Consider the following 27285-nt stretch of genomic DNA (forward strand, 5'->3'; position numbering starts at 1 on the left):
CCATAGCACTAGGCAGTTCCAAGAAAAATTGTTGTAAGTTCGATTGTAGCCGCCGAGTGGAGGAGCTTTTTCTAAGTCTTTCTTCTTCCACTTCTCGATTTAGTCGATCACTGACAAGGACAAGAGGGTTTTTATTCCCAGGAACCAGATTTTTTTTGTCTCATAAACCCAAGAAGATTTATTGTAAAACGCTATTTCAGACAGCAGTATATTGAGTTAGAGTTATGGACACCAGAATGATAACAGGTGTCTGCCCTACTCTCTTCACCGAATACCATTTAATATCGTTGATAAGTTTGGACCAGCTATCTCTGCTTGGCTTGGGGTGCAGAATGACAGCTTCCTCAATCTCAAAAAGTCAGGTGTGACTAAAACAGGCTCACTAACTCCTGTTGGGAAATAAAAGGCATTAGCAAAAATATTTTATTTATATATAATTTATTGGTTCTGTTTGTAGAAAAACATTTTTAAAAAAATAAATCTGCGGATTGCCAATTATATCCTAAAATGAGTAGACAAGAAAATTTAGTTCTAATATTTGGAAATTGGGGAAAGTCAATGTCCAACCTTGGCCCAGTACTATCAGTGATTTTAAACTGCATTCCGGAAAGAGATTTTGAACAGCATTAACCACGCTACTGGCCAAGACGTCAAGGTTATCATGGATGCGAAGTGCATATCAAAATTGTAATACCATTGATATTATATTGAAATATATGATGGATACGAAGCGCACGAGGGTGCGTATTTGATCCATAATGGCCAGTAAGGTGGTTAAATAGGGAATCGTTCATGTTCGAATCCATAAGTAGAATGCATATCTGTATTGTTCTTTTTGGTGTTCTTTCATGAATTTTGCTTCAGATAACATTGGTTGCCTTGTTCAAATTTCCTCCTGCTGTTGATGACCGCATTTCTGTTTTCTCACTACACTATAGTTACGACTTCCAACGTCAACGTGTGAAGTGGAGGCAGGAAAACCAAAGGAAAAGGAATTAAGGCACATGCAGACGACTGTGTGTATGGAGGTACCCATGAAGCGAATGAGTATGTGAATGAGCAAAAAATGCTGAATGTAGTCTCTCAGGCAACTGTGTCGATTCAGAATGTAAAGGTGGTTGGGACCTAGGGGTATGCAACAGGTACTATATATTAATACTAATGTTAGAAGCATAAGAATAAGATGGAGGATTTTTTTACATTGGTTAGTGAAACCTCGCCAAAGTTGTAGGAACTAGTGAGACATGGCAAACAGCAGATGACGTAGTTACAGGGACAGAATGTGATGAATTTATTCTCAGTGCAGATAGAGTAGACAGGACAGAGGACAAGGTGCTGCTGATGTCATCCAACAGAGGCTGGAGTCTTTACTTTTAAATCGATATAGTGTGAGATTACAACCAACAGGAAAAATATAAAATTGCTGCTATAGGCCAGGGAGTGCCAAGGATGACGAGATAAAACATGCATTATCAGATTAGTACAATGAGTGCAAGTTGATTAATTATTATGGGACTTCAAATTCAGCTTCAATTTGGAGGTGCTCTCTCACCAGGAAAATTCCGATTTGCAACTTCCTCTACTTAGGCATGAGATTTAAAGAGCAATTAAATATCTTAATAGCAATAAGGCCCCAGAAGGCAGATGGGAGAGTTAATTAAGGCTACAGGGATGGAGGGATAGGAGTGTTTCATAGATCGATTATAAGTATATGGGAGACAGGATCTAGAAACTGGAAGTAAGTTTTCATACCACTACATAAGAAGGAAGATAGAAAGGATGGCAAGAACTATAAGTATAGTCTCTCATTGAAGCAATATTTTATTAAACATTATTCTAAATAGGATTGAGGCCAAAGTCTAGTCAGAGATGCCTGAGGAACAAGCAGGTTTTAGGAAAGGTAATGGTACCAGAGATGAGTTCCTTTGCCTTAGACATCATAGAAATTTATAAAGAATTTAGACTCCCTATGATAATATGTTTCACAGACTACTCTAAAACGTTTGACTGTATTCAGCAGGTGAAATTGTGACGTAACGAAAAGAATGGGTTTTGCTCAAGACACTGTCAGGTTAATAGTTAACTTGTACAGAGAGAAAGAAGCCATGGTAAGAACAGGTGCTGGATTAACTAAATGGCTTCAGGCTGGAAAGGGAGATAGGCAATTATGTCTACTTTCTACTCACCTTGTTTAGTATCTATGCTGAGGACATCATGCATGTAGCAATGGATCAACTGAAGACAGGGATTAGAATGGGTAGTAGATTGATCAATATCCCGAGGTATGTTGATGTTCAATTTCCACATTAGAATTTGGCAGTATTAATAAATTTATTGCACACTGAGCAATTTCTTTAAATTGATTCATTCCAGATGCATCTTTGTATTCTCGTACTTCAGACCAGAACAGCTCGGTGTTTTCTATGTTTGTCTATTTATTTAAGTGGATAGTATTGTACTGGTATTCTGCAACGGCAGCAACATCTTTTTCTGTTTTCACCGTTATTTCTAAGATGGGAGTAACAGGTTCTTTTATATGTTTTAGGGTATTGTCAACAGAAAAAGAAGAGATCACTCTTAAAATATCCAAGTTTTCAGGCAGCTTTGCTTAAACATGTTAGAACTTATACGTAGTTGGCTCTCATACCCACAACTGTGCTCAACTGAACCTAAAAATAACTGATGATACAGGCATAAATATTGCAAACATAAATCACAACACTGCACAATATTTAGACATACTATCTTAATAAAAACACCACTTCCACTGTGTAGCTCAATGGAAGTGGTGTTTACATTCCTCAGTGCTAAACTGCCCGAAGAAAGAGCATGACTAGTTCGATTCTAGTCGGCGCCTAGAGGAACTTTTACTAAGCCTTTTTTTGACCGGTTCCCGAGTTAGTCGATCTCCGGCACGGGCAAGAGGTTTTTTTCTCCTGGAAACTCTGGTTTTTTCGTCACGTAAACTCAAGAAAGTCGACCGTAGAATTCACACAATTTTCAGACATTAAAACTATTGTCAGAGTTAGGTACCACGAGATGGCGGCACTTGTTGAGCCGTCTCTTCACTGCGTGCCGCTTAATTAGTGATAGCCTTGGGCCAGCCATCTCTGATTGGCTACCAGTGGAGATTGAACTTCCCACTAACTCTCCAAAAGTTAGATAGGCTAAAAACGGCCTACTCACATACGGGAATAAAAGGCGTTAGCTGATTTCCCAGCATATCAAGTTATTGATATGCTGGGAAGAAATAATTGGAAATAGTATTACAGTCAAAATTGTATAGACCATATGAACACATACGGTCTATACAATTCTATCTTGTTTCTTAACTTAGTTTTAACTACATTCATGGATCTAAAAATTGGTTCAATTTCCACATTAGAATTTGGCAGTTTCATCTTTTTTTTTTGGATGCCACTAAATAACTACACAGCTATCATAATAATGCAAACTCACAGATCGTTATTTCGTGACCTTAAAACGTCAACAACAGAACACAATCCTTGGAATGTTCTGAGTCTTAAAAAAAAAGTACCAAAAATAGCAAATTAGATAAAAAATTAATAACATATATTATAGCCTCAAATATTAAACTCGCACTAGAGAAACTATATAAGAAAGCTATAAAGGAAAGAAACCAAATCCTTGGAAAACAAGGTACAGTACCGCTTTTGCTGTTTCCACAAGAATACTTTGTGGAAACAGCTTAAGCGGTACGCTGTTGGAAGGATTTAGCTTTAATGAAGCTGTATTTTAGCTGTTTCCACAAGGATGGATACCATGTGGAAACAGCTAAAGCGGTACTCAAGTAACACAGCTTTAGACTTTAGATGCTGGTATGAAATAACAAGAAACAACCTTTTAAATTATACATTATACTTCCAAAGGACACTGCCTTTGGAAGTATCTTTTGGAAGAATATAACAGAGTACAACAAGAGCGAGTCTCCATTTGGACTTACAAGCAAGTCATAGATTGTGGTTTCCAACCAAGAGAAGCAGAAGTGTTCTGTGTACTTATTCAAATCAATTCAAGCAAAGTTCCGTGAATCGATGCAGTCACAAAGATAATAAACGGCACTCAGCTAATCTCGGTCTGATTATAAAAACATTCATAAATAATATGTTTGAAATAGACATCTACCCAACACATTCAATACTACACTAATTTCACCTTTATATAAACAAGGGGGAAATAAATTCATGCCGCAACAATAGATAATTAGCTACATTACCAGTTATCACCCAAATTATAGAACAGAATGTTCTTAACAAACTTGCTATGTATAAAGAAACAATTCAAATTATTTTAAAAATACATTACGTTTTTAGTAGAAAAGTTAAGAAACAACAACACTCTTAAAGGATTTTACACTAATCAATGCTAGCTTAAATAAAAACAAAATTGTCACAATCTTTATTGACTTGTCTAAGCACAGGTATCCCTTGCTTAACGAGGGATTTGATTAACACGGCGAAATTAATTGCGGCAAGAATTTTGTTTAACGCGCTTTTAACCCTGAGGAGCTCGCAGCTGATCTGAAAGATACAAGCAAAATGCTTAATATAAATATTCTCACACAATTCGATGTATAGCTTGGAGGTCATGAGTAGCTGTGCATTCATATGTTACGGGTGATATTCCGCACTGTTTTTTTTTTTCTGTCAGTTTGGTTTAACACACGTTATGTATAGGTTTGTGATATTTGACAGTAAACTGTATCTGAGAGATACCACGACCTCCGATGTCTGTATAGTATGGTTTAGTTTTTTTTTTTTATTCTTTGTTCAATAATTTTTAGATTGTAACTGAAAATAAATAAACCATCATGTATTACAACAGAGAGCCAAATACTCATTTATCATACATGTATTCTAGGAGATGTGATTTACATTTATGGAAAATACTAAGCAAAAGTGATCTGGAGCTTCCTTCACCTTTACTACGGTTGCCCATAAGGTTGGTTATGCTTGCATCCGCTGAAACTTTTAGTTTCTATATATTCGGCACGAAACTCTTGTAGTTTCTATATTCGGCTATGAAATAACGATGGATTCAATATCCACTTAATTTGTACCATCATGTATTATATTTGCAGTGTTTTTTCTTTGTTTTATTGTTTTTTTCCCCGAGGGCTGAAGAGTCATTTTGCTTGTTATCATAGAATTTATGCCGATAAGAAAAAAAACTAAAACTGTTCAAACAACTCTTGATAACTTCTTTGGATAAAAAATTGAAGTAAATAATGTAAGTACAAGCATTTATTAAACATTTACTTTGCATTCATTTTTTATCTTTCCTAAAAGAGTACCATATAAAACGAACTATTAGTACAGTAATCGATCAGGGACGAATTGTACTTTTTACCATTAGATTTGATTAACGCGATTTTTATATACGCGGTAACATCAGGGGTTATCTGCATTTAATAAGACTCAAATATGAAACTTTTTTAGAAAAGTTGAGACAGAGTGTGTGTATGGGGGGGGGAGGAGAATCAGATCTGGGCAAACATGAAAGAGATAGGTGTGATACTTGCTGCTTATAAACTAGTACTATGAATGAATGCAATGAAAGTGAAAATTGAAAAAAATCCTGAACAATTATTATTATTATTATGCAACACCTCCAGGAAGTCCAAGTCCATCGAGGGAGGGCACCCACTCTACAGCTCTCCATCTCTGCCACTTAATCCACCAACTACAACACCCACCACTAGTATTTTTACAAATATCCACGCCCACGGTGGGATTTGGACCAGCGGTCTTCTGGCTGGAGAGCGAATATGCTAACCAATTGGCCAACCAGACCGGCAAATTCCATCCTCATTATTTCTTGCAGTAAGATTGCACACACAGAATATAAACAAAGGCATGATCAGTTGGCAAAAGTAGTACACTATAACTTGTGTAAAGGGTTTTTCCCTTTACTAAGAGGACATCCTCTTAGTAAAGGGGAAAACCCTTTACACAAGTTATAGTGTTATTTGTTATTTAATGCATGCATTTAAGCATTTATTTTTGTAGACAGAAGACGTTTTAAGTTTGCGCAGCAATAATTGAGCTTTGCATTGTGCATCGAAGGCCGATGCTTGCTCGTCTAGTCAAAGCTACCTTGGCTTGCTCGGTTGTAGGAGCTTCCAGGTCCTCGCAGTAGCACTGTGATTTCATGCACGTGCATAGCCATTTCACATTGTCTCACTCTATTGCTTAAACACAGGCTATACGCAGTCAACGTAGTTCTAGCCAGTGAGCTTCAGCCAGCTTTTACAAGTGTGCGTGTTGCTTGGGAAAATTAAGTTACAACTAACTTTTTATGATGATGTTATTGACTAGTTCATAAAGAAGAACTGTAGGGTAGTAATTCATTATTCCGCTAATCAGACTTCAATCACACCTCTTCTCACTTCCTGAATGATAACAAGAGCAAGCATAAATTTCAAGACCAGCATTCGCTCCTGGTGTGCACTTAAGAAAGGAGTGAGGACTAGATATTTCTCTTACAAGGGATCGGCAAGTGTAAATGTTTACCTGTTGAAGTGGTGAGTATATCTAATCGAGATAGTTTAAAAAAGGTATAAAAACTAAAGTGGAGACGTATGGCCTGCCTCCATAGATGAGCCATTAGCTCCCTGGAGATCTCTAATGATAACAATAATAATAATAATGATGATGATTTCCACTAGTTTTCCAGTGATATTTTTCATAGTGCCTAACTTCAATTTTGCTTAAGGCGAGATAGGTAAAGGAGAGAGAGAGGTTTTCACTGATCACACTAGTTCCCTAATGCAAACAGCAATTGCCTTGTGTAACCAGATATTCCCCCCTCCCCTGAAGGTCTGTCTTAATAATAATAACACTAATAATTACCATATTGTGGTAATTAATGTGGTGTTCAAGATAGGATGCATGAGGAGTGTTTGCCAGGAGGAACGATAGAAAGTGTGGCTCTGGTAATTAAGAGAGGTGAAAGGGTGGATGAGATGATTGTAATGGTGGGAACAAATGACTTCAGTGGTGGTGTAAATAAGTCAGCGAGAGATATGAGATTCTTGCTTGAGCAGCAGAGCGGTGATATTGAATGGCATAATAGCGAGAATGTGTCAGAAGAAAGGATTCGAATATGTGGATGCTTGGAGTGCGTTTGAGAGCAGAGAGGAATTGTATGTGAGAGACCGCCTGTATTTGAATGAGGAAGGACATAGGCATCTGGAGAGATTGCTGTTCTGAACGAGTCAGTGTGTTCCAATATGGATGATAGTAGGGGTGGCCTCTTGTGGGAATGGGTACTTGGGAGAAGGAGGACAACATCAGGTAATGCTGAGCTCAGTGGAGTCAAGAGGGGATAAAGCTGGGTATAGAAACAACGGCATTTTTATGCTTTATACCAATGCCAGGAGTATTCGGAATAAGGGAGAGGAATTGGTGGCACTGATAACATCAGCCTGACCAAAGATTATTGGGATCACAGAGACGTGGTTGACAGAAGAGGATATAATAACAGGAATAGAAGTTGCTGGGTACAGCAAGGGAAAGCATGGTGGTGGAGTACTGCTTATGATAAGTGATGACCTATGTCCTCTATGAGTGGAGGCTTTGGAAGGCTGTGACACTAATGATTTTGAAAGCATAAGGTGTGAGGTGGAGGCGGGGAAGACAGGATATTTACTGGGGTGTTGTTACAGACCAAGGAGCACAGAGAGTGGAGACCAGGAGATGTTTAGACAGCTAAGTTTGGCAAGTGTAAGAAGAATGATTGTTATGGGAGATTTTAACTACAGCAGTATAGATTGGGGAAAAGAAGATGCATGTAACAATAAGGGAATGAGATTTCTAGAATTCTTGAGGGACAAATGTCTCAGGCAACATGTAACAGAGGGAACAAGAGGTTCAAGAGTTTTAGATTTGGTTATAGCATCAGAAGAGCTGATAATAACTGAGTGACATCTCTCCCACCAGTTGGAGAGAGTGACCATACAGTTTTGACTTGGAAAATGAATAGACATGCAGGAGTATCAAAGAAACGGGAACATGTGTGGAATTATAAAGCAGATGATTATAATACTCTTAGATGTCAACTTGGGGAAGTTTCGTGGAGGGAGGAATTGGAAGGCCGGGATATCATTAGTGCTTGGGAAATTATGAAGGAATATTTATTAGCAGCAATGGTAAGCTGTATTCCACGAGTGAACAAGAGGACACAACTTGGAGTAAAGTGGATGACAAACAATATTAAACAGGAGCTACATGCGAAAAAGAGGCTATGGAAGAGATATGATGAGACAGGCGAAGAGAAGATACATGAAGAATATAAGAGACAGGCTAGAAGAGTGACTAGTATGGTAAGGAAGGCGAAATTAGAATATGAGAAAAGATTGGCCCTTAGATCCAAAGAAAATCCTAGGGAATTTTTTAGCTATGTGGTCAGTAGGAAGAGAAATGACTGTGGAAGAATGACATTGAGAGATAAAAATGGGAATAGAGTGACTAATGCAGAGGACATACTGGAATTGTTCAATGAACACTTTATTGGAGTATTTCATCCTGGAGGAGTCAATTTGAATACTAGACGGATAGAGCAGGTTCGAGGTTTAGAGGTGCAGGAGGAGAGTGTGTTCCACATACTGAGTACCCTGGATGTTAGTAAAGCTGTGGGACTGGATGGTATTTCACCACGAGTTTTGAAAGAATGTGCTAAGGAACTGACAGCTCCCTTGACCTGGCTTTTCAATGACAGTCTGACTGCAGGAAAGGTGCCCATGGAATGGAAGGAAGGTAAGATAGTGCCATTGCATAAGGGCAGTAACAGACTGGAAGTATCTAATTATAGGCCAGTTTGTGTGTCATCAGTAGTTAGTAAGATCTTGGAGAAAGTAGTGAGGAACCATATACAGCATTGGGCAGATGAGGGTAATGTTATCAGTGAGAGTCAACATGGATTTGTGAAGGGACGCTCCTGTTTTAGCAATATGCTAGCCTTTTATGATAAAGTTACAAGAGCATTAGATGAGGGAAAGGCATATACTGCCATTTTCCTCGACTTAGCAAATTTGACAGGGTGCCACATGATAAAATACGATAATTTGATAAACTACGTTGCAAGTAAGTATGGCTCCAGTACGAAGGAAAATGGCGGGCAGTAATGATGGTTGGCCATCTTTATCAAAGAACCGTAGAATAAAAGAGATGATTCAGTGTACTAGCTGCGAAATGTATGCTTGGCGGAGTGCGGTCGGAGTGTGGTTAGATGATAATAAAGGAGTGAATGTGTGTAGAAAACGTAGGGAGAATGAGAAATTGAAGAGTATTTTGGATCGTGAGTGTGATATTTTTGTCAAACTTCAGAATGAAGAAAATAGGGATATGACAAGAAATGGCGAGATTGTGCCAGAGAATTGTGAGAGTGTGAATGCAGAAAGTGTGAATGATAGTATTAATGGTTTTACTGAGATTAAAAAAGATGAGATAGACACAATGAGTGAGATCGCGTTGTTGAATGGTGCGATACAAAGGGCAAAACAGCAGCTAGACGTATGAGCAAAAGTCGACTGAATGAACCAGCCAATAATAAAAAGTATGACAGGAAAATTAGACATATGAGTGTGAACATGAACAAAATGAAGGATAGAGTGCTGTATGGAGACTCATTAGTACAAGGTGTGATAGTAGAGGATTTGACAAAATCGTACTAACCTGGTGCGACCATAAAGGATGTAACTGAGTCTATTAGAGAGCAAAAGGAAAGGGTGAAACAAATGATTGTTGTGGCAAGTACGAAGGATTTGAAAGGAGACAAAATGGAAATGATAGAAGATCTGAATGAATTATTTGAGGTAGCAAAAGAAAAGAGAGAGAGACAGTTAGAATGATTAGTCTTTTGCCACGGTATGACAGTGAAATGTTTAAAAGGAGGGCCATAATTGCGAATGACTTTATGAGTGGGTTATGTATGATGAGTGGTGTGGAATTTGTGGACGTGTGGAGTGAGTTTCGAATAGTTGTTTTTGTCGAATAGTTGTTTTTGCCATGATGTTAGATCCTCCCTCAATGAGTCTGTCGACTCCTTGGTGTTGCCCGGAACAATAATAATAATAATAATAATGATAAGCTGATATTCAAGTTGCAGCATATGGGTCTGGATGTCAGATTGGTCAACTGGATTCAGGATGATTGGCTGTCCGATAGGTATCAGAGAGTTGTGTATGGTGGAGCAATATCAAAGAGGCAGGTTACAAGTGGGGTTCCACAGGGCTCAGTACTGGGACCTAAATTGTTTAACCTTTATATCAATGACATTGTCCGTGGATTGCAAGGGGATATTCGGTTGTTTGAGGATGATGCGAAGCTGGGAAGGTTATCAGTAATAGTGCAGATGTGGTAGCCCTGCAGGAGAATTTGAATAAGCTAGATAGATGGGCAAATGAATGGGGGTGTCAGTTTAATGCAGCAAAATGTAAGGTCTTGAGGTTTGGGATGCTGTATACTCTATGTGAGGGGTTAAACTGGAGGAGGTAGGAGAGACAAGAGGTCTGGGGTTGATGATTGATAGAAAAACCTGAAATTTAGGGGATATATTGCAAAGGTAGTGAAGGTAACACACAGGATTGCTGCAATAACGAGAAGGACACTGATTTGTAGAGATAAAATGGTTATCATTCCGTTGTATAAGACTCTGATCAGACCACACTTAGACTATTGTTCTCAGATCTGGTCCCCAGGATTTGAAGGGGATAAATTAACTGTGGAAAGGGTACAAAGACGGATAACAAAGATGGTGTCAGGACTGTACAATGTTAGTTGAGGATCGGCTGAGGGAGTGTGGATTGCAGAGTTTGGTGGATAGAAGAAGGAGGGGTGATGTGATTGAGACTTTTAAACTGTTGAGAGGTGGTTACAGGTTGACACTGGGGAATTCTCTCGCTTGGTTATACAGCGGGAAGATGTCATGACAAGGGGCCATCCCTGGAAGTTACGAAAGGAAACTGTGAGAAAGAGGGCGAGAAGTGGTTTCTTTGCATGGAGGGTGGTTGAACCATGGAATGCATTGCCTGATGGCGTAGTGAGAGTGAGAACGGTCAATGCATTTAAGGAGTGGTATGATAGACTTTGTATTTCCTAGGAGGAACCTCCATCGATGAGTCTTGATAGACTTGTTTCTTAGAAAGGACCTCTCACGATGAGTCTTTTGACTCCATGGAGGCCTGAATAATAATAATAATATCCAGTACTCTTAAACCTCTAGTCCCTGCCATCACATGCCATTTGAGGTAACCATATAAATTCATTTCCATCTTGGCATGTGCCCTTTCTTCCTTCTAATCTATGCTTCCATTGTTGCTCAGCATGAACTCATTGTACTAATCTCTCAATGCATACCCTGATCTACAGCAGTAACCAAGAATATAGTTTGTTCTGTTGGCCTGTATCTTGTACTGGATAGCCTCAAATGAACCATTTTTCTCAGCAGTAAAATCCTCCTCAAGAAACTTCGAATTTTGCTGATTGAAAGTCTTCAGCTATCATCAGTAAACCCTCATAGTGAAATATCCCCCCCCCCCCCAAATACATTATCCTTTACATTCTATCCCTGTAACTACTATATCATCTACTGTCAACCAGATCTTGCTGGTGTTGATAAATTTCTTGGCTAAGTTGAGCTAATTCTCAGACAAGTAATAGAGATCAATCAGTATATTAGGTTTATACTGTACAGTGGCCAAATCTTGGATTATACAAATAAAATTAAGAAAAAATAGCTGAAATATCAACATATACAATTATTATGTCACTAATATATAAAGTTGAGTACACCAAATCATTTTTCTAATGAAAAAATTCTTTAATAAAGAGGTTGTTTGGGAAAAGTAAACTGTTGCTTTCTATCAGTACGAGTCTAGATATGAATGGAAATTATTAGGCATAAATGGATTCTATTATTTACATTTAAATATAAAAAAAAATGTTGAGTAATAGTATTGCTAACACTGCTAGTGTAGGCAATTGTAAAATGAAAGCAAAACAGCTCAAATGTATACACACGTGTCTTTGCCAATAAGTACAATGTTAATGGGGGGGGGGAAGCTAAATAAATAATATGACAATTACAATGACATATGATCAAAACAAAACATTTATTCATTTTAATGACAGTTACAATGAGCCTGTATCACTTATCTAAAGTAATAAAATACAAAAACAAAAACAACAATAATATGATTCACATTTCTAGCATATATAAAATATTGCAATTTTAATGACTTTAATCAGAGGAACTTAATTTCAAGATACAGTAAGCTTTAAAAGTATTATAAATTATAATTTTAATAAATCATATTCAGTAAATCAATCAGCACATTCCCAATTTTTTTTTTTTTTTTTGTGAAAATTGGCATCTTGCTAAGTTTGGCACTTTGGACATGATTTGAAAGTTGGGATCCACAGATGGGATACTTCATACTCCTTTGGTGGAGTTATTCTGGAGACAGTGGGAGAAGCAAGGGATCTTGAGGTGGCTGTAGACAGAAATCAGTAGTTCACAGAACATACTGAAAAGATTACAAGTCCCAGTAGATTTGCTGCAATATTGAGGAGGATGTTGTATAAAGTCCATATCAAATACAGGGATGGGAAACTGATTCAATAAACTAATAAAATCGATATTTTACTTAAACTTTAAATAAAGTTTTAACTGATTTTTTTTTTTGAAAAACCTAAACTAAAATTTGGATCAAAATTGAAAATAAAACTTCAATCCAAATTTAGACTGATAAAAAAACACTTTAAACTAAAACAGAGAAATAAGCCCATAATTACAATGTGAGAAAACTACACTGCTTAGAAAGAAGTCAATGAATATCCCTATGTGTAAGGTGCATCATTTCACGTAACGAGTTACATGTTTGAAGCTGGTATATATTCAAGGAATCCCAAATCAGTGCAACTGTGTCCAGGTGAAATAGCTGTGAGAAGAGAACTGACATAGTTTGAAAGAGGTGTTGTGATAGGATGCCATGTAGCAGGCCTAGCTGCTCAGAAAATTGTTGACAAATTGGGCCATCACAGATCAACAATTAGTGATACCATACTGAGATGGAAGCACAGGGAGTCAACTTCAAGTGTTACCTGCAGTGGGAAAACCACTACGCTCAACGAATGTAACTGTAGGGTGCTATGAAGGATAATATGTAAAAACAGCCATTCTTCAGTCAACACATTGAATGCAAAATTCCAGACATTGACTGGAACATGAATCTGCACAAAAACATTGAGAACCAAAGTTCACAACATGGGTTTCCATGGTAGGACTGCAATATGGAAGCCCCCACATTACCCAAACTAACATGCAGCATCGTATTCCGTGGTGCAAAGAGCATGTACAGTGGGAAGCTTGGAAAGCTTTGCTATGGAGCGATGAATCATGTTATACCCTCTAACAAGCAGATGGACATGTGTGGGTGTGGTGGATGCCCAGTGAACGTCTCTTACAGACTGCATAACTCCAACTATGAAATTCGGAGGTCGCAGTGTGATGATATGGTTCTGTTTTTCCTGGTTTGGCCTTGGATCTTTGTTTGTGGTGCCATGAACACTGAACTCTGAAAGGTATCTGAATATTCTAGACAATGCAACACTTCTTACTTTGTGGCATTTCTATAGAACTGACCGCTGTCTCTTTCAGCAAGACATTGTACCATGTCATAAGGCTGCTATTGTAACTGCATGATTTGTGGACATGAATGCCATCAAACTTGACTGGCTTCCACAGAGCCCTGATCGGATGAGGTCAAGGAATGTTCAACCCACAACAGTCCAAGACCTCATTACATGCCTACAGGAAGAATGGTCCAAAATTCCCATTGATCGCAATTGTATGCTTGTGGAAAGGATTGCTATAGTCATCACAGCCAAAGGAGGCCCTACATTTTGTTATGGTGAGCACATGGCTGTTTGTTCCTCACACTTCGGTGTCCATTGACTTCTTTCCAAGCAGTATATATCCTATACAGTACACTATATATATAGTGCTTTTCAGCATATTTTACAGTATGCTGAAAATATGTGATAATCACCATGAAGGAATTGAGGTAGAACAATGTAACTTTCATATTATTTTACATATTCCCCCACAAAATGTTATACATTTGTTACAATGCTGCTCCATCATTTGCAATCCTCTGAGAAAAGTCTTTCCCTTGTTGCACAAGGCAGTCCTCAGCTGCAGATATAACTTCATCATCTGTGGTAAATTTTGTTCCTTTCAAGTGTTTCTTTAAATTTTGGAACAGGAAATAGTCAGATGGGGCCAGGTCTGGTGAATAGGGTGGGTGAGGCAGATATTGCAATTCCAAGTTGTGTATTGTCTGTTGGGTTTCATGAGCAATGTGAGCAGGAAGAAGCGTGTTGCGAAAGCAACATGCTTCTTCTCAGTTTTCCGGGATGTTTTTCCTTCAGTACTTCTTTCAGTTCCTTCAGAGCTGTTGAATACACTGCTGCTGTAACAGTTTCACCTTTTTTGAGGTATTTGGTAAGGATTACACCATCTATATCCAAAAAGACAATGGCAAGAACCTTCCCTGCTGACTTGATTTGGAACTTCTTTGTCTGTGGAGAACCTTCGTGTCTCCACTCCATTGACTGTTGTTTGGTCTCTGGGTTGTAGTGATGAAGACATGTTTCGTGAACAGTTAAACAATACAAGCCAAAAAATTTGCACCTAATTTCTCAAAATTATCAAAAATCCCTTGAGATGACAGCACACATTCCCTCTTTTAGTTGGCATTCAAACATTTGGGGACCCACTTCGCTGAGAGATTCTGCATGTCCAGATGTTGGTTGATAATGACCACAACGTGTTCCCTGGATATCCCCAGTCTTTGCAGTGTTTTTAGCTGGTATTCCTCTTTCATCAAGGATTATGGCATGCACTGCATTGATGTTTTCTGAGGTGATTGCTGTGGAAGGTCTTCCTGACCTGGAGACATCTGTTGTCTCAGGATGCCCAGTTTTAAACTAGACCACCTATCTGTGAACTGTTGGATATGCTGGGGCACAGTTCCCTAAAGTCTCACATACAGTTTGGTGAATTTCAGTTGCAGACTTTTCTTGCAGCACATTCATGATGGTCCACACCTCTGCAGACCGTCATGAATTTAGAAGCTAATTTCTTCAAAACCTCTGATATGGCTTCTTATATATATCCTAAAAGAAAAAGAACAAATCATTTCAATTTGATGAACCATGGGAGTTAAAGGGTTTTAAGATATGTTCTTTCTTGTGGTTATATCAGTCACTTTAATATCATTTTTGTTCTAGGTGCTTAGCAGAACTTTTCAACACTTTTCCCATATATTACATGATTTTAATATAGTTTAGAAGCACACTCCTTCTGCTACAAATCTCAACAAAGTCATAAAAAAAAAGATTTCTTTGCTGAAAATCTTTTTAACGGCAATGCAAATGAGAAAAAAGTGAGACTTCACTGAATAAAAAATTACTACCACAAGATGATAAAGAAGAAGTAAATCAGAGCTCCAAAGACATGAAAGCTTTAGATCTTAGTTGTCCAACAATCAGCATTAACATGGATTCAAAGATATTTAATGATGCTTTACTTTGAAGTGGTTACTAAATAGAATTATCATTTTCTTGCAGTAGAATACAGTGGCCTTTGCAAAGTCACAGACCCCATTAAAAACTACTCAACATTTCAATGAGGAACAAAATTGCAAATTTAGTCAATGAAAATGCATCAGTTACTGTGAAAGAATGTATTAGTAGAGAGAGAAAGAGAGAGAGAGAGAGAGCTCAAGGCAAATTATTTTCATTGATTTCATTTTCACTGCATCATTTCTTGATAGATATGTACTTGGTATTACAATCAGTTTATCGACGGAGACTTCTTACAAATAATATTAGCTATTGCAGAATTTTTTAGTGCTTATATACTGGATAACATCAAGGAAATGTTTATGAGTGTTAAGCACATTTAAATGTAAATCAAGTGTATTCAATTAGAACTGTGAAAGAATGCTAATAAAAGCTGTTAAAGATATGTCATATGAAGACAGTGACAATATCAATGAATTCAGTGATGGTGAAATTAAATTGTAAAATGTTTCTAAATGTGCTGCACATGCTTTACAACTTGTTGTACATGTACTAAGACTCATCTGAAGTGCAAATATTAGCTAAAACATTACATACTCCTGCTATACTGACTATTCTGAAACAAAAAACTATCATATGCCAACCGTAGTAATTCAGTGGTTTTCAACATATGTCATTATTATTATTATTCAGGCCTCCATGGAGTCAAAAGGCTCATCGTGGGAGGTCCCTCTTAGGAAACACAAAGTCTATCATACCATTCTTTAAATGCATTGACCGTTCTCTCTCTCACCACTCCATCAGGTAATGCATTCCATGGTTCAACCACCCTCCATGCAAAGAAACCACTTCTCACAGTTTCCTTTCGTAACTTCCAGGGATGGCCCCTTGTCATGACTCCTTCCTGCTGTTGGATTCTGAATGAAGAGAAATTTAAATTATTAATACTCTCCTCAGAATCCAACATAATCCACCATGGCAAAGGCTACATTTGTAAATATTATTTAATGTAAATCACTTGTTTATAATTTAATATTCATATAACTACCTTAATTTTGTCTAATATTTAATTATTTAATCAAGATATATGTATTAATAATGAAAAGACTGTATTAAATATTATTAAGCTATTTTAATTATTACTATGTTAATATTATAAGAACTTGTATTTGATAATTTAACTGCGCATTAATTGAAATCTAAATATTCTTATTTTGTTCCTGGTTGTAGAAGTTTAGCGTTATGCAATACCTCTATTTTATTATATTTTGTTTGGTCGTCATGGAAACGTATGTAAGTGAACGAGCATGTTTTTGGAACAGAACGTGGGGAGAAAGCTGAAAGTTTACTAAAAAGGAATTAGTTAAAGAGATCACGAGAAGAATTTAGGCAGGAAAAACGGATATAAAAAGCGAGGAACGCTGGAAAAGAAAAAGCATTAGAGATTTATTAGAGAGGGATTGGCATTAGGTTGGAAGCAGAGCATTCAGCATTCGAAAATCACAGTGCGATAATAGCAAGTCGGCAAGTCACTCAAGCAGCTAAATAAAGTCTACTAGTCGAGAAGCGGTTAGCTTATAAAAGTTTCGGAATAACAAATAAAGCTACGGAAGATAGCTAAGTGATACGGATAGACTAGCGATTACTTGAGTTGAGATTTAATTTCAGGGCCGACCTTTCAAGGACACGCAGAAACTTAAAGCATAGCATGAAGTAACTAGAGAATAATTAGAGGCAACAGAGTTGTCTTTAATGATAGCGGTGTCAAGAATTATAGTACCTAAAGGATTAAATTGAATGCAGGAGCAATGACCATTGTGCATATAAAACTGTGCATATAAAACCTCAAGTTAAGGAATTATTATATGTTCCTTATTTCATGACTGATCAGTAGTACCTTATGCAACAACGTTTGTTTATGTGTGTAGTCACCGACGATTAATTCAGTTATTGCTTAGAAGATTTATTTTAATGAGTGCCGTATACTGTTTAAGTGTTTACAGTTATAAAAAGTGTTTGTGTGTAAGTTAAAGAAGAAAAAAGATTTTCGGTAAGATTATTCCAACCTTTAATAATTCTATACAGAGAAGTGTGTGAGTTTCATCCTAGAAATTCCCTATACTAACAGTAACTGTTGTGGAGAATTAACTGAAGTGTAAAATTAAAAGTGTTTGTTTGTAAAGAGGTGTTACTGAAATTTTTATTGTATTTAAAACTTAAAGAACTATGAGATATTGATGTGAATGATCATTAAGGAACTTTATTAAATAGCTAAAAGGAATTGTGAGAAGACTGTATTACAGATAACAGAATTACCATTGTCTGAGTTTGCATGACTGTATTGCCAGGAAGGCTAAAGTGTTTATAATAACTTATTTAGTATTTTGATCTTAAGTGTATAATTTGTGATTTTAAAATTAAATGTTTGTTTTTGTTTATCTAAAGTTGTATTTTGCCTGAATCTCTTTTACTGCACCATTCATAAAATATTCGAACCAATGCGGTTAAATTAAGTAAGTCAAATATACTCGGCCAATATATATTTAAGGAGAGATAGTTGAAGGTTGATTTTTCTTCAATTCTTGAACTAATTCAGATATAGAGTGGCGCAGTCTTTAAATATAAATTTTCTCTATATTTGAATTAGAAACCAACTAGCAACTGTTTTTAGGTTAAGAACATCGTAGTAAATAACATGTCGGATCCAAGGTACAGATTAAGACGAAGTACGATCCAACACTGCTGTATAACCAAGCGAAAGAATTCCCCAGTGTCAACCTGTAACCACCTCTCAACAGTTTAAAAGTCTCAATCATATCACCCCTCTTTCTTCTATCCACCAAACTCCGCAGTCCACACTCCCTCAGCCGATTCTCATAACTAGTCCCGACACCATCTTTGTTATCTGCCTTTGTACCCTTTCCACAGTTAATTTATCCCCTTCAAATCCTGGGGACCAGATCTGAGAACAATAGTCTAAGTGTGGGCTGATCAGTGTCTTATACAACAGAATGATAACCATTTTATCTTCTGCAGGTCAGTGTCCATCTCATTATTGCAGCAATCCTCTGCATTACCTTCACTACCTTTGCAATATGGCCCCTAAATTTCAGGTTTCTATCAATCATCAAACCGAGATCTCTTGTCTCTCCTACTTAATGCAGTTTAACTCCTCCCATAGAGTATGCAGCATCCCAAACCTCAAGACCTTACATTTTGCTGCATTAAACTGACACCCCCATTCATTTGCCCATCTATCTAGCTTATTCAAATTCTCCTGCAGGGCTACCACATCTGCACTATTACTAATAACCCTTCCCAGCTTCGCATCATCCACAAACAACCGAATATCCCCTTGCAATCCACGGACAATGTCATTGATATAAAGGTTAAACAATTTAGGTCCCAGTACTGAACCCTGTGGAACCCCACTTGTAACCTTCTGCCTCTTTGATATTGCTCCACCATACACAACTCTCTGATACCTATTGGACAGCCAATCATCCTGAATCCAGTTGACCAATCTGACATCCAGACCCATATGCTGCAACTTGAATATCAGCTTATCATGTGGCACCCTGTCAAATGCCTTTGCTAAGTCTAGGAAAATGGCAGTATATGCCTTTCCATCATCTAATGCTCTTGTAACTTTATAATAAAAGGCTAGCATATTACTAAAACAAAAGCGCCCCTTCACAAATCCATGCTGACTCTCACTGATAACATTACCCTCATCTGCCCAATGCTGTATATGGTTCCTCACTACTTTCTCCAAGATCTTACTAACTACTGATGACACACAAACTGGCCTATAATTAGATACTTCCAGTCTGCTCTTGCCCTTATGCAATGGCACTATTTTACCTTCCTTCCATTCCATGGGCACCTTTCCCGCAGCCAGACTGTCATTGAAAAGCCAGGTCACTGTGTTCCTTAGCACATTCTCTCAAAACTCATGGTGAAATACCATCCAGTCCCACAGCTTTACTAACATCCAGGGTACTCAGTATGTGGAACACACTCTCCTCCTGCACCTCTAAACTGCTCTATCCGTCTAGTATTCAAATTAACTCCTCCAGGATGAAATACTCCAATAAAGTGTTCATTTAACAATTCCACTATGTCCTCTGCATCAGTAACTCTATTCCCATTTTTATCACTCAATGTCAGTCATTTCTCCTCCTACTGGCCACATAGCTAAAAAATTCCCTAGGATTTTCCTTGAATCTAAGGGCCAATCTTTTCTCATATTCCAGTTTCGCCTCCCTTACCATACAACAGTATGTCATGATATGCTGTTTCTTGGAAGTTTGAACATTTATTGATGAGTTCAGTGAAATGACTGGAAATGAAATGTAACTTTCTCACAATTCCTGAGAAAAGACAAAAGAAATAATATTGGCTCTAGAACAAGTAAAAAATAAGCAGAAAAGCAAGCAGAAAATAAATTGCACATGACTTCCAAAACATGTGGTTGCACTACAAAAGTGAAATGTTTGCAGCATCTTAGATGCTATGATGATTAGAGAAAACCAAGCTTTCGTAGAATAAAGCATTTGAAACATCATTATATTCTAAATATAATCCCAGATTAAATGTTTTAGTATCTGAAAGGAAACAAGAGGATTCCACTGATCATCTGACAAAACTTCACGAGAAGATATGATATGTGCAACTGATGCTAATTGCAAGAACAAAAACCAAGTAGACTGTGGAGCAAATTGAAATTCATTAGAGAGTTTTAACTTTTCAATTTAACTACTGAAAGTAAGTGCCAGGAACATGTAATTGGTGGAAAAGACTACAGCATATTTTTCAGCACTTAATTTCAGCACTTGATTTTACACATGTTGGAAGTATTCGAAAAGAAACTAATTTATTTCATGGTAGAAAACTATGAAGAGAAAATATCAAAATCGTTATAAATTGGCTTTAGTTGTGTATACTGTCCCTATTAAAAGTAAGAGTAGAAAAATGTGTTTTTTCTCTTACAGTACTTGTCCCAAGTAAGAGTAGAAAAATGGGTTTTCTATTTTTAGAATGATTTTAAGTCTGCAGAAAAACGACTGATTGCCTAAAAACAGATAATATTTTAGTTGTTTCCTCAAATTTAAATTGCTAATAATTCCTGCATATATTATATAATAAAATGTGTTATGCACAGTTTTATCTTTTTTTTTTAATATTATTAATTATAGATTGACCTATTTAACAACCATCCATTTTACATTTATGCAAAACCAAATAACTGCAACTTACAGGTGAGAGAAACAAAATGGCCCAGAGTGGCCATGTCTCCACTTTTTTTAAGCTATACATTTTGGCATTCTATTTTCAATTAAGAATTTTATTTATTTCTTTTAAAATTTGAATACTCAATACTGTCCCTAATCCCTATAAAACTCGGATAATATTAAAACTTTCTTTCTTTTTGCTTATGTTTATTTAATTTTTCATTCAAAAACCTTTTAATTTATATAAGTAATTTTCTTGAGAATTTATCAATTAATATCCATGTTTGAGGCTTAAGTGCTGTGAAGAATTCATGTTGGAGGTTTAATGGAGTATTATCAACACTGAGAAAGGATTAGAACTAAATTTTAATGCTTCCAATATTTTGTCTCAGTCACAGAGACATCCTCAGGGATTACAAATAACTTTTTGTAACAACACCAACACACACAAATACAATACAATGATAAGTAAAACAAGTGAGTGGATATCATTCTCTGGGATCACACCACCTACATACCACTTGAACACGATCTCACAAAAACTCAAGTTAAAAAATTAAAAAAAAACGTACTTAAAAAAGTGTCCTCCTGACATTACAAAAAAAAACCCTAAAACCTTTCAGTTCTCACCCCCCCCCCCTCCAGATATACGGTTTACCTAAAATCCACAAACCTAATTCTCCCCTAAGACCTATAGTAGATTCCACTAATGCACCTTGCTACAAATTGTCAAAGCAGCTAGCTAACTCTCTGACCTCCTCACTGGTCTTAAGACATCTTATGTAAAAAACTCTATCCACTTTAAAAACTTAATTGAAAATCTTACTTTAAATAATTCAGACATATCAGTCAGCTTTGACATCATCTCATTGTTTACCAATATTCCCCTAAATGACATCTTAACACTCTTAAAAACGTTTTTCCTTCTGATATCTTAGATCTCTTTTCCTTTGCCATCAGTTCTGATTATTTTTCTTGGAAGAACAAAATCTACAAACAGATAGAGGTAACTGCAATGACCCCCCCCCACACACACACACGCTCTCTCTCACCAATTTTTACATGGAAAATTTTGAAAAAGAGCCATAGTCTCTTCCCCTCTAAAACTTTCTATCTGGCTAAGATATGTAGATGATGATGTGTTCTCTATTTAGCCTCATGGCCAAACACATTAGACTCCTTCCTCAGTCACATCAATAGCCTACATCCAAGAATCCAGTTTATGATGGAAAAGGAAAATAACAATAGTTTACCTTTCCTAGACACTTTAGTAACATGACTTCATAATGGTAACCTTTCTTTCTCTGTATATAGAAAATCTACCATTAGGGCAGATACATTCACAAACTCTCCCACCACCACCATCCCTCTCAACAATATGGCATTATCAAAACTCTAACCAATAGAGCCTACAATTTTTGTTCCAGTGAAACTGCCCTTTCAACCAAACTCAAACATAACACCTTCCTTTCCAATTGCTAGAATGATTACAGAATTAAAAAAATAATCAATCCCGACCTGGCTATTTTTAGAAAAAATAGCCAGGTCGTTAAAAAAGTACAACCTCCATATAGCGTTTAAGCCCCACCGTAAACTAACTACCCTTATCCGTTCCACCAAAGATCAGCTCCCTTCTCTCTCTTAGTTCTTGGAGTATATAGAATACCTTGTTCCTTTAAGCTGGCTTACTTCGGACAGACAGGCATATCAGCCACCATCTGGTTAGAAGAACACAAGTCATACATCTGCAATCACGATTATGGTCAATCTGGCCTCGCAGACCATGTTTTTTTGGATACAACCCACAGGATCTCCTGGGAAAAAACCACTGCTCTCCACCATAGTAAATTCCAAAATGAAAGACTGTTTTTTTGAATCAGCATCTGCACTCAGGAATCAACCTAATTTAAACAAATACGTTTGCATAAAACTTCCCAAAATTTGGGAAACATTAATTATCAGAGATCGCTCTTTACATCCTAGGCCATCTGCAAATGCCCATAGAGGGCGCACCACCTAGATAAGACTTTAGTTTGTTACAAGAAGTTATTTGTAATCCCTGAAGATGTCTCTGTGACTGAGACAAAATAATTAGACATTAATTGATGAATTTTTCAAGAAATTAAAGAAAATATAATTACACATCATTAATATACACATTCTGAAAATGAGAAGAAAATTATAAACGAGATGACTAGGATTATCTTGAAGACAGACAAAAGCACAGACTATGCCTGTGGGTATAATTAATAATGCTCAGGATGCACTATTTTTGTAGAGAGATTATCATAGTCATTTAATTTTTGTAATAGATTTCGCGGTTTGATATGAACACAGATGGATAAGAAAATAACTATTTATTAACTTAAAAGCTAATATTTCGCTGGTATTATATCCAGCATCTTCAGAGCACACAACACAAAGTTTGTTACAAATGCAAAACAACCACAATCCAGTGTAACAGTGGGGCTAGTAAAAGTAATTGCAGCGTGCAACACAAGACTAAAGTCCTAATATGGCGCCATCTAGGTAAAAAAATAAATAAATAAAAAATAAAAAAAAATTCAAAGTTTTGAAATAGTAGTCCAAATGATAGTCTTAGAAAGTTTGAAAAAATAAAATAAAATAAAAGTAATAAATATTAATTTGGTCTTAAGATGACTGTCTCCCAAATCTTGGGTAGATTTATATAGCCATACTTGTTAAGGTTTGGAGTATGTTTTAAGGCTTCTGTTGATTGCAGGAACAACCTCTCTGAACCGTGAAATCTATTACAAAAATGTCTGACGAACACATAAGCCTATCCATGCGTATAGTTATTTAAAGCCAAAGAAAACTGCACCACTGAGTTTATCGGAGATGTCAGTAAAGACTTTTACGACCAATTTCAGAGTTATCTCCACCAAAGTTTGTAACTAAATCACCTATTAAATAGATCATATCAGTGCTGAAACAATGGTGCCCTGTTCAGTTTTGAAAACTGGGATCTCACTGTTCAAAGTCTAACACTCTAACCAGCACACCAATGCAACAAGGTGAATTTTCAGCTGCTGATGAAATAATTCAAAACAGTTTACTGCAACAGAAAGTGAAGAAACTTAAAGGTATAATATCTGTCTTAGACAAAAGTCATGTCTAGTTGGATTTTATTAAACATATTTAGTAGCAAAGCTATTTTACTTCAAACGAAAATGCAGAATCAGTTCATGATAGAGATATCAAAAAATATATATAAATTAAAAAAAAATTATAGAAATCTGAAAAACTGGAATTGAAACTGAAATGCAAAAAATTGAAACCAATCCGTATAAACCAAAATCAGGAAAGTGTGATCAAACTGAAGTTAATATTTCATAATATCCTTCTTGAAGAAGATAAAGTAACCTTGGAAAGAGCAGAGCATAGAGGTGGATAACAAAAATGATATCAGCACTGTACAATGTTGGTTATGAGAATAGACTGAGGGTATGCAAACTACAGTGCTTGGTGCACAGAAGATAAGGTGGGAGATATGAATGAAACATTTAAGTTGGTGAGAGATATTTGCCAGATTAACATTGGGGGAGATTTTTTGCATGGAGAATGGTGTGTGTGTGTGTGAGAGAGAGAGAGGGGGGTCAGGAATGCACTGCCTGAGATAGTGGTGGTTTGTCCCAACTTTGCATCATCTGCAAACAACTGAATATCTCCATCCAAATCTTCGCAAATATCATTAACATATAAGTTAAACAGTAATGGCCCTAAAACAGACTCCTGAGGTACACCAGTAGTGGCTCCCTCATACACAACTTGCTGATACTTATGAGATAGCCAATCTCATAGGTATCAGTGAAACAGTCACCTTATTGTAATAAGTAAATAGATTACTAAAACTAACATTAAGTTTGCGCAATTCCCATTATACCTATTGCTCACTTACAATCAGTCTCTACTCATCATCATCCGCTGTTCTCAAACTCTCTATGATGTTGCATTCACAAGAATGAAGGCCCTTTATGAATTGCCCATTAAATATCCTCCACAGCAGTTGTTCTTATTCCTCTCCAATCAATATTATCTTAGTGTAATCATTTTTTTTTTTGCTGTTATTATATTAAAAGAGCAGGATTCTTTTTTGGCTTCATTAGCTAACTACACTTTTGCTACTTTTACCAACCAAGTCACTCTCCTTGCCTGTTCTTTGTAATCCTCATGGAATTGATTATTACCATTCATCTTATGTCCTCCATAATGCCTCTTTCCTCTGTATCACATGTTTAATCTCTTCATTCATCCATTTCACACCTACCTTATTTAACTTTTGGATCCTTGGAATACACTTAGATATTACTTTTACTAGATAGTTCTTGAATGTCACTCAAGCAGCATTGATCTCCTTTCCACCTAACTCTTCATTCCTGAGTTTCTCATAATCTTGTGATGTGAAACTACCAGCCTTGTAGTTCCACATATACCCTTTCCTTACATTGCTGGCAGCCACCAAAGTAATCACTTCTTGGTGACTATCATCAACTGGAGGGTGATTTGACACCTCATTTATAATAACATCCTCTGATGAGATGATCAAATCCAAGATCCTCAATCCTCGTGTATCCTCTGTTACATACTGCCTAAGGTAGCTGTCTCTCAAAAGCTCAAGAAATTCATTTTCTTTACTTCTGGTTGTTACTGATAATCTGATATTGCTAAATAGTCTATCCACTGCACCATTTATGTTTGGTCTGTCTTTTCACTGGTTGTCATTATATACCAGAGTTGACCTGCCTGAGTGGTTAATATCACAAATTTAGATCTGATATATTATTATTATTATAAGTTAAGAGATTGAGTGAGAGAGAAAGAAAATTCAAAAATAGCATCTTTATTTACAAATAATTGATATTAGTGTAGATTTATGGTAAAAGCACTACATACAAATTTGCATTATAAATAAACTTATCTCCCAAAGAGAAAAAGGCCCACAAACTTAACAACAGAGTTAAACATAAACATCATGCAAGATTCCTTGTCTTCTTTTCAAGATCACATGATTTGATGAGAATACATAAACTAAAACAGTTAACTTCAAACTTATAAAGTACAGTTTCTTCTGCTCCCAATAATGGTCATTAAAATATAATTAAAAACCCACTTTTCTTCTAAAACAAGAAAATAATTTGTGTACAACTTTTCTTAAGAGAGAATGTATAATGTATTTCTTCTTTCATATCTTCTGCACAATATCAATTCCTTTCCTATTTCCTTGAAATATAATTTTAAAGTTCCCTTTTTCTTTGTTGAAACATCTTCCTTAAACACAAAAAAGAATTCATATTTTATCGGGTTTATCACTCTTAACTAGAATATGTTTGCTGCATACTGTATCAAAAGGAACTGTCCATTGCTTTGGAATTAACTATATATCACTTTTATCTATGCCAGAACTTAGCTTTGTATAAAAGAAATTTATTTGTTAATTTTGGGATAACTGTTTGTTTCCACCATAACATTCTTTTCTACCTTTTTTTTGGCTTAAGAATTCCTTTAAACTTTATTTCTCTCCTAAATTTCCAACTTTTTCAAACATTGTCTCTGTTCTAATCAATGTCACAGCTGTTCTATTATTCTCTCTCACTCACTAATTCAACTTCCTCTTTGGAAGTAAAATCTTTGCACACGTGCACTACTGCCTGACCTGGTAAGCAATATGGCAGTGAGATGAAAGTTGCTTGTTGTCAACAAGACTACAGTTCTTCAATAACGCAAAAATGTCATCAGAAAGTTCAATATTTTCTTTTCTCAAGTTAATGTTACAGAAATAAAAAACTAAGTTAGAGGTGAGTCATTTTTACAAAAAAAATCACAATTAAACTGTTTGTGACAAGCTGTAAGCATACAAAGATTTTATTATTATTATTATTATTATGTGACACCTCCAGGGAGTCGAAAGACTCATCAAGGGAGGACACCTACTCTACAACTCTGTCTCCACCACTTAATCCACCAACTGCAACTACACCAATGCCATTTACTGCCTGCCACCACCACTAGTATTTCCACAGACAACCACAAACATCCATGCCCATGGCAGGATTCGAACCCGCAGCCTTTTGGCTGGAGAGCGGATACGCTAACCGCTCGGCCAACCAGGCCGGGCAGTTATTTCGTATATAAATATTTCTAATTACAAGAAATAATGCATTTTTATGCTATACATTTAGGAAATGTTTACATCATCATCACTGAATTCCTGACATGTATCCTCAAGGGATGTACAGGATATGATAGTACTACATGAAAAATTTACATCATTACTGTTTGCATACATGATAAATAATAAAACCAAAAGTTATCCTTTCCTTTTTTTTATTTATTTATTTAATCAAAATTGACTGCTGCTAAAAAAATAATGTAAGATAATCTGATATCACTAAATAGCAGATAACCTACACTATCTCGTCATC

General features: G+C 36.4%; 1 protein-coding gene across 1 annotated transcript in view; it reads right to left on the reverse strand.

Moving 5' to 3' along the window:
- Positions 1 to 12114: 12114 nt before the first annotated feature.
- The window catches only part of LOC150103724 (phosphatidylinositol polyphosphate 5-phosphatase type IV-like), a 225112-nt gene continuing 209941 nt past the window's right edge, over positions 12115 to 27285 (reverse strand). The window contains 1 exon segment of the mRNA XM_090396512.1: positions 12115 to 12577. The gene's annotated coding sequence lies outside the window, so the exon portion shown is untranslated.

This window comes from Typopeltis vanoorti, chromosome 8 (genome assembly GCF_054136105.1).
Source record: "Typopeltis vanoorti isolate ZY-2024b chromosome 8, IOZ_Tvanoo_1.0, whole genome shotgun sequence".
Classification (NCBI taxonomy): domain Eukaryota; kingdom Metazoa; phylum Arthropoda; class Arachnida; order Uropygi; family Thelyphonidae; genus Typopeltis; species Typopeltis vanoorti.